This window comes from Ranitomeya variabilis, chromosome 1 (assembly GCF_051348905.1).
Source record: "Ranitomeya variabilis isolate aRanVar5 chromosome 1, aRanVar5.hap1, whole genome shotgun sequence".
NCBI lineage: Eukaryota > Metazoa > Chordata > Amphibia > Anura > Dendrobatidae > Ranitomeya > Ranitomeya variabilis.
Genome location: NC_135232.1, coordinates 476,052,340 through 476,060,788, shown reverse-complemented (window position 1 = coordinate 476,060,788; position 8,449 = coordinate 476,052,340).

Sequence of the window (8,449 nt, the reverse complement as noted above, 5' to 3'; positions counted from 1 at the left end):
GAATTGGCCTCCTTTGCTAAAATCTTGTTTCATACTACGTATGTCATTTCCTTCTCCTCTCACAGCCAATATTTGTGGGGGGGGGCTGTCCTATCCTTTGGGGATTTTCTCTGAGGCAAGATAGCTTTCCTGTTTCTACCTTTAGGGGTAGCTAGTTCTCCGGCTGTGACGAGATGTCCAGGGAGTGACAGGAACATTCCACGGCTACTGCTAGTGTTGTGTTAAGATCAGGGACTGCGGTCTGTATAGTTACCACCTGCCCAGAGCTAGTCTCATGTCGCTCCTAAATTACCAGTCCATAACAGTGCAACTGGCCAAGAATGAGTTGAATGCATCTCAAAAGAAGGAAAAGAAAAAGAGTTCTGAGCCATTTTTTTTTCTTTAGTCTGTTTTGTCTTTTTCCTTCCTCTTAATCTCTGGGTGGATTTGGGTGCAGACATGGATGTTCAGGGTTTGTTTTCTCGTGTGGATCAGCTTGCTGCAAGAGTTCAGAGTATCCAAGATTATGTTGTTCAGACTCCAGCCTTAGAGCCTAGAATTCCTACTCCAGATTTGTTTTACGGGGATAGATCTAAGTTTTTGAACTTTAAAAATAACTACAAATTGTTTTTTGCTCTGAAACCCCGTTCCTCTGGTGACCCCACTCAGCAAGTTAAAATGGTTATTTCTCTGCTGCGTGGTGACCCTCAGGACTGGGCATTCTCCCTTGAGTCAGGGGATCCGGCATTGCTTAATGTAGATGCATTTTTTCAATCGCTCGGATTATTGTATGACGAACCTAACTCTGTAGAGCATGCTGAGAAAACACTTTTGGCCCTGTGTCAGGGTCAGGAAGCGGCAGAATTGTACTGCCAGAAATTTAGAAAATGGTCTGTGCTCACTAAATGGAATGAGGATGCTCTGGCAGCAATTTTCAGAAAGGGTCTTTCAGAAGCCCATAAAGATGTTATGGTGGGGTTCCCCACGCCTGTTGGTTTGAGCGAATCTATGTCCCTAGCCATTCAGATTGATCGGCGCCTGCGCGAGCGCAAAGTGGTGCACCATATGGCAGCGTCCTCTGAACAGAATCCTGAGCCTATGCAATGTGATAGGATTCTGACTAGAGCGGAACAGAGGGGATACAGACGTCAGAATGGGCTGTGTTTTTACTGTGATGATTCTGCTCATACTATTTCTGATTGCCCTAAGCGTATTAAGAGGGTCGCTAGATCTGTTACCATTAGTATTGTACAGCCTAAGTTTCTCCTATCTGTGACCCTGAGTTGCTCATTGTCGTCTTTCTCTGTCATGGCATTTGTGGATTCAGGCGCTGCCCTGAATTTAATGGACTTGGATTTCGCCAGGCGCTGTGGCTTTTCTTTGCAGCCTTTGCAGAGTCCTATTCCCTTGAGGGGTATTGATGCTACACCGTTGGCCAAGAATAAACCTCAGTATTGGACTCAGCTGACTATGTGCATGGCTCCAGCACATCAGGAAGATTGTCGTTTTCTGGTGTTGCATAATTTACATGATGTTGTTGTACTGGGTTTTCCATGGTTACAAGTACACAATCCAGTGTTGGATTGGAAATCGATGTCTGTGACTAGTTGGGGTTGTCAAGGGGTACATAGTGACGTTCCTTTAATGTCAATTTCCTCTTCCCCCTCTTCTGATGTTCCTGAATTTTTGTCAGATTTCCAGGATGTATTCGATGAGCCCAAGTCCAGTTCCCTTTCTCCTCATAGGGACTGTGATTGTGCTATCGACTTGGTTCCTGGCTGTAAGTTCCCTAAGGGCCGACTCTTCAATCTGTCTGTGCCAGAGCATGCCGCTATGCGGAGCTATGTTAAAGAGTCTTTAGAGAAGGGGCATATTCGGCCGTCTTCGTCACCATTGGGAGCAGGATTCTTTTTTGTTGCCAAGAAGGATGGCTCCTTGAGACCCTGTATTGATTATCGCCTTCTTAATAAGATCACGGTCAAATTCCAATACCCTTTACCTTTGCTCTCTGATTTGTTTGCTCAGATTAAGGGGGCTAGTTGGTTTACCAAGATTGACCTTCGAGGGGCGTATAATCTTATTCGTATTAAACAGGGTGACGAATGGAAAACTGCATTTAATATGCCCGAAGGCCACTTTGAATACCTGGTGATGCCTTTCGGGCTTTCTAATGCTCCTTCTGTATTTCAGTCCTTCATGCATGATATTTTTCGCAATTATCTTGATAAATTCTTGATTGTGTATTTGGATTATATTTTGATTTTTTTCCAATGATTGGGAGTCTCACGTGAAGCAGGTCAGGATGGTATTCCAGATCCTTCGTGATAATGCTCTATTTGTGAAGGGGTCTAAGTGCCTATTTGGGGTCCAGAAGGTCTCTTTTTTGGGGTTTATTTTTTCTCCTTCGTCTATAGAAATGGATCCTGTTAAGGTCCAAGCCATTCATGACTGGGATCAACCCACATCTGTGAAGAGCCTTCAGAAATTTTTGGGCTTTGCTAATTTGTATCGCCGTTTCATTGCCAACTTCTCTAGTGTGGTTAAGCCCCTGACCGATTTGACGAAGAAGGGCGCTGATGTGGCAAATTGGTCCTCTGAGGCTCTGGAGGCCTTTCAGGAGCTTAAGCGCCGATTTACTTCTGCCCCGGTCTTGCGTCAGCCTGATGTGTCTCTTCCTTTTCAGGTTGAGGTTGACGCTTCTGAGATTGGGGCAGGGGCCGTTTTGTCACAGAGGAATACTGATGGTTGCTTGATGAAACCATGTGCCTTTTTCTCCCGAAAGTTTTCGCCTGCGGAACGCAATTATGATGTCGGCAATCGGGACTTGTTGGCTATGAAGTGGGCATTTGAGGAGTGGCGACATTGGCTTGAGGGAGCCAAGCACCGCGTTGTGGTCTTGACCGATCATAAGAATCCGATTTACCTCGAGTCGGCCAAGCGGCTGATCCCTAGACAGGCTTGATGGTCCCTGTTTTTCTCCCGTTTCGATTTTGTGGTCTCGTATCTTCCGGGATCTAAGAATGTTAAGGCGGATGCCCTCTCTAGGAGTTTTTTGCCTAATTCTCCTGGAGTTCTTGAGCTGGTTGGCAATCTTAGAGAAGGGGTGATTCTTTCTGCCATCTCCCCTGATTTACGGCGGGTGCTTCAGGAATTTCAGACTGATAAACCTGACTGCTGTCCTGTGGGGAAGCTGTTTGTTCCTGATAGATGGACAAGTAAGGTAATTTCTGAGGTCCATTGTTCTGTGTTGGCCGGTCATCCTGGGATTTTTGGTACCAGGGATTTGGTTGCTAGGTCCTTTTGGTGGCCTTCCTTGTCGCGGGATGTGCGTTCTTTTGTGCAGTCCTGTGGGACCTGTGCCCGGGCTAAGCCTTGCTGTTCCCGCGCTAGTGGGTTGCTTTTGCCTTTGCCTGTTCCTGAGAGGCCCTGGACACATATTTCCATGGATTTTATTTCGGATCTTCCTGTGTCTCAGAGGATGTCTGTTATCTGGGTGGTTTGTGACCGGTTCTCTAAAATGGTCCATTTGGTACCTTTGTCTAAATTGCCTTCCTCCTCTGATTTGGTTCCATTGTTTTTTCAGCATGTGGTTCGTTTGCATGGCATTCCAGAGAATATTGTGTCTGACAGAGGTTCCCAGTTTGTCTCCAGGTTTTGGCGTTCCTTTTGTGCTAGGATGGGCATTAATTTGTCTTTTTCTTCGGCGTTCCATCCTCAGACAAATGGCCAAACTGAGCGAACTAGTCAAACCTTGGAAACCTATTTGAGATGCTTTGTGTCTGCTGATCAGGATGATTGGGTGGCTTTCTTGCCGTTGGCCGAGTTTGCCCTTAATAATCGGGCCAGTTCGGCTACTTTGGTTTCGCCTTTTTTTTGTAATTTTGGTTTCCATCCTCGTTTTTCTTCAGGGCAGGTTCAGCCTTCTGATTGTCCTGGTGTTGATTCCGTGATGGACAGGTTTCAGCAGATTTGGACTCATGTGGTAGACAATTTGACATTGTCTCAGGAAAAGGCTCATCGTTTTGCTAACCGCCATCGGTGTGTTGGTCTTCGGCTTCGTGTGGGGGATTTAGTCTGGTTATCTTCTCGTCATGTTCCTATGAAGGTTTCTTCCCCTAAGTTCAAGCCTCGGTTTATTGGTCCTTATAAGGTTTCTGAGATTATCAATCCAGTATCTTTTCGTTTGGCCCTTCCAGCCTCTTTTGCCATCCACAATGTTTTCCATAGATCGTTGTTGCGGAGATATGTGGTACCTGTGGTTCCCTCTGTTGATCCTCCTGCCCCGGTGTTGGTTGAGGGGGAATTGGAATATGTGGTTGAAAAAATTTTGGATTCTCGTTTTTCGGGGCGGAGGCTTCAGTATCTTGTCAAGTGGAAGGGTTATGGCCAAGAGGATAATTCTTGGGTGGTTGCCTCCGATGTCCATGCCGCCGATTTGGTTTGTGCTTTTCACTTGGCTCGTCCTGATCGGCCTGGGGGCTCTGGTGAGGGTTCGGTGACCCCTCCTCAAGGGGGGGTACTGTTGTGAATTCCGCTCTTGGGCTCCCTCCGGTGGTTGTAAGTAGCACTTTTGTGAATTCTGCTCTTGGGCTCCCTCCTGTGGTTTTGAGTGGTATAGATGCTTCTTGGATTTAGTATCAGCAGCTGCTTCCACTGATCTTTCTGCTCAGCTATTTTAGTCTGGCTTTATCCCTCAATCAATGCCAGTTGCCAATTGTTCTTGCCTGGAGGCACGGCTCTTGGATTTCCCTGACTCTCTGACCCGTTCAGCAAAGTTAAGTCCTTGCTTGTCCTTTTGCAGTCCACTTGTTGTGGACTTATTGTTCAGCACATTTATGTTTTGTTCATTTGTCCAGCTTATCAGTATGTATCTGTTTAGCTAAGCTGGAAGCTCTGGGCTGCAGATTTTGCCCTCCACACCTTTAGTCAGGTGTGGAGATTTTTGCATATCTCTGCGGTGGACTTTTTCTAGTTTTTATTACTGACCGCACAGTGTTTCTTTCCTTACTGTCTATCTAGCTAGAATTGGCCTCCTTTGCTAAAATCTTGTTTCATACTACGTATGTCATTTCCTTCTCCTCTCACAGCCAATATTTGTGGGGGGGCTGTCCTATCCTTTGGGGATTTTCTCTGAGGCAAGATAGCTTTCCTGTTTCTACCTTTAGGGGTAGCTAGTTCTCCGGCTGTGACGAGATGTCCAGGGAGTGACAGGAACATTCCACGGCTACTGCTAGTGTTGTGTTAAGATCAGGGACTGCGGTCTGTATAGTTACCACCTGCCCAGAGCTAGTCTCATGTCGCTCCTAAATTACCAGTCCATAACAGATCAGTATTGTAGTATTCAGTCACTATGTGGTAGTAATATGTGGTGTGGTCATGGAATGGCGGTATTTGTCACTTGTATGTGGTATTATTCACTATGTGGTGGTGATATGTGGTCTTGTCATGGTGTGGCGGTATTTGCTCCTTGTATGTGGCATTATTCGGTCATTATGTGGTGGTGATATGTGATCTGGTCATGGTGTGGCGGTATTTGTTCCTTGTATGTGGTGTTAATATGTGGTCTGGTTATGGTATGGATGGTATGGTGGTATTTGTGCCTTGTATGTGGTATTATTTGGTCACAATGTGGTGGTAATATGTGGTTTGGTCATGTTGTGACCGTATTTGACACTTGTAAATGATATTACTGTTCATTTAATAAATGTATGTGACAGATTCCCTTAAAGGAACATAAATAAAAATATACCTAAAAAGAGTACAGGATATTTTAACAAATGTTTAATAGATTACAGTAGAGTAGGGCCCGGCCAAAAGTGTCTACCTTGTCGTGGTGGCGGCTTAAAAAAGCTGATTGCTATATATGTGATATGGTGTTCGATAGGAGCTGTTAATGTGTGATTGGTGAGAACGTGGTGCAGAAGTGGAGTTTTTCCAAGAGTGGGTGGTGGGACTGTGGAAGGTTCGAGTGTTGGAGTTGGAGCCTGGGAGGAGTCCCTGAAATTCCTGGAGGCAGCCCTGCCTGCTATGCACCCAAACAGTGGTTTTCCCCCACATATGGTGTATCAGCATGCTCAGGAGAAATTGCACTACAGCTTTTGGGGTTCATTTTTAACATTTTTGTGAAAAAAAGTTAAATGTTCATTTTTTCCTTCCACATTCTAAAAATTTATGAGAAGCACCCGAAGGGTTGGTAAATCTTTTGCATGTGGTTTTGAGCCCTTCAGGTTGCAGTTTTTAGAATGGTGTAACGTTTCGGTATTTTCTGTTATATAGACCCTTCAATGTCACTTCAAATGTGATGTGGTCCGTAAAAAAAATGGTTTTATATATTTTGCTGAAAAATGAGAAATCACTGGTCGACTTTTAACTCTTATAACGTCCTAACAAAAAAATGATGTATCAAAAATTGTGCTGATATAAAGTAGACATGTGGGAAATGTTATTTATTATTATATTACTTTCTGATTTAAGGGCCTAAAAATTAAAAGTTTGAAAATTGCTAAATTTTTGCCAAATTTCCCTTTTCTTTTACAAGTAAGCGCAAGTCATATCGAAGAAATTTTATTACTATATTGAAGTACAATATGTCACTGAAAAACAGCCTCAGAATTAGTGGGATCCATTGAAGAGTTATTACCACATAAAATGACACTGGTCAGAATTGTAAAATTTGGACTGGGCATTAAGGCACAAGCAGCCTTGGGGGGTAAATGGGTAAATACCATAGGCCTGGCAAACCCCTTTAAACAACTTTTTTTGGATATCTTTATACTGTTTTGTGACCAATGTTTGAGATAGGTACACACAAACTTGAATAATCTCATTTCTTCACTTTTATTTTAGATGCAAAAGCTTTGTCTAACTTTTCGAAGTCTCTGGGATAAATCAGTTTACACAGTTGTGATATAATTCACTTGTTTAGTTTAACACTTAGGGTACTGTCACACAGTACCATTTTGATCGCTACGACGGTACGATTCATGACGTTCTAGCGATATCGTTACGATATCGCAGTGTCTGACACGCAGCAGCGATCAGGGATCCTGCTGAGAATCGTACGTCGTAGCAGATCGTGTGGAACTTTCTTTCGTCGCTTGATCACCCGCTGACATCGCTGGATCGTTGTGTGTGACAGCGATCCAGCGATGTCTTCGCTTGTAACCAGGGTAAACATCGGGTAACTAAGCGCAGGGCCGCGCTTAGTAACCCGATGTTTACCGTGGTTACCAGCGTAAACGTAAAAAAAACAAACAGTACATACTTACATTCCGGTGTCTGTCCTCCGGCGTCTCAGCTTCTCTCCACTGTGTGAGCGTCTGCCAGCCGGAAAGCGAGCACAGCGGTGACGTCTGACGTCACCGCTCTGCTTGCCGGCTATGGCGCTTACACAGTGGAGAGAAGCAGAACGCCGGGGACAGACACCGGAATGTAAGTATGTACTGTTTGTTTTTTTACGTTTACGCTGGTAACCACGGTAAACATCGGGTTACTAAGCGCGGCCCTGCGCTTAGTTACCCGATGTTTACCCTGGTTACCGGGGACTTCGGCATCGCTCCAGCGCCGTGATTGCAACGTGTGACCGCAGTCTACGACGCTGGAGCGATATTCATACGATCGCTGCGACGTCACGGATCGTGCCGTCGTAGCGATCAAAATGGTACTGTGTGACAGTACCCTTAGGAAACATATTTACATGAATTAAATCAGTATTTAATCAGTAACTAATTATGTAATTTGGTCCCTTCTCACATTTCCTCATCCTGTTGGGCTTTCTTTCTACAGTTTGTCCTACATTCCATGCACTTGGCTATGCTTTATATCTTTTCATTCAAAGATAATGGCTGGTGACCAGCTTATGCAGCCTTACATATATAATCTTATGTATTATAAGAGATGAATGGACCATACAATACAGGCATGTTTTACTCCGGGTACAATCCCTATTTACTCATAGATTGTAAAACTTGTGAGCAGGGCGCATACTCCTTTTGATTGAATTATAGAATAATGTGTTACTCTATAGAGTGTCTGATAGTATTTGTACTTGTACTGTCTAAAAAGTAATGTTCTGCAGTTTATTTTAGAGCAATATGAATATTTATTTTCTCAAAATGCCAGTTTAAAGTACCATAAGTAGATGGTCTTGTAACCACGCACTATAGGTGGAAGCCTAACAATTCTTAATAGGACTTCCATGGAGAGGTTTTGCACAAGCCACTCTGTTTAGCAGAACCCAGGGGAACCATGGTTTTTACCCTTTAACCCCTGTACTGGGATCCGTATAGAGGGCCTGCTGGCCGGTGAATCAAGCTGGCAGACAATAGTTGTGATGCTGAGTCTAAACCAGGAGGTCAAAGTCAAGGAGACAATTGTGTTACAGTCAAGTAGTCAAAAAAAATGGTCGAAGGTCAGGAGCTACGCCCTAGGATATTCAGGACACAGGGGTAAACAAAACAACAAACTAGGG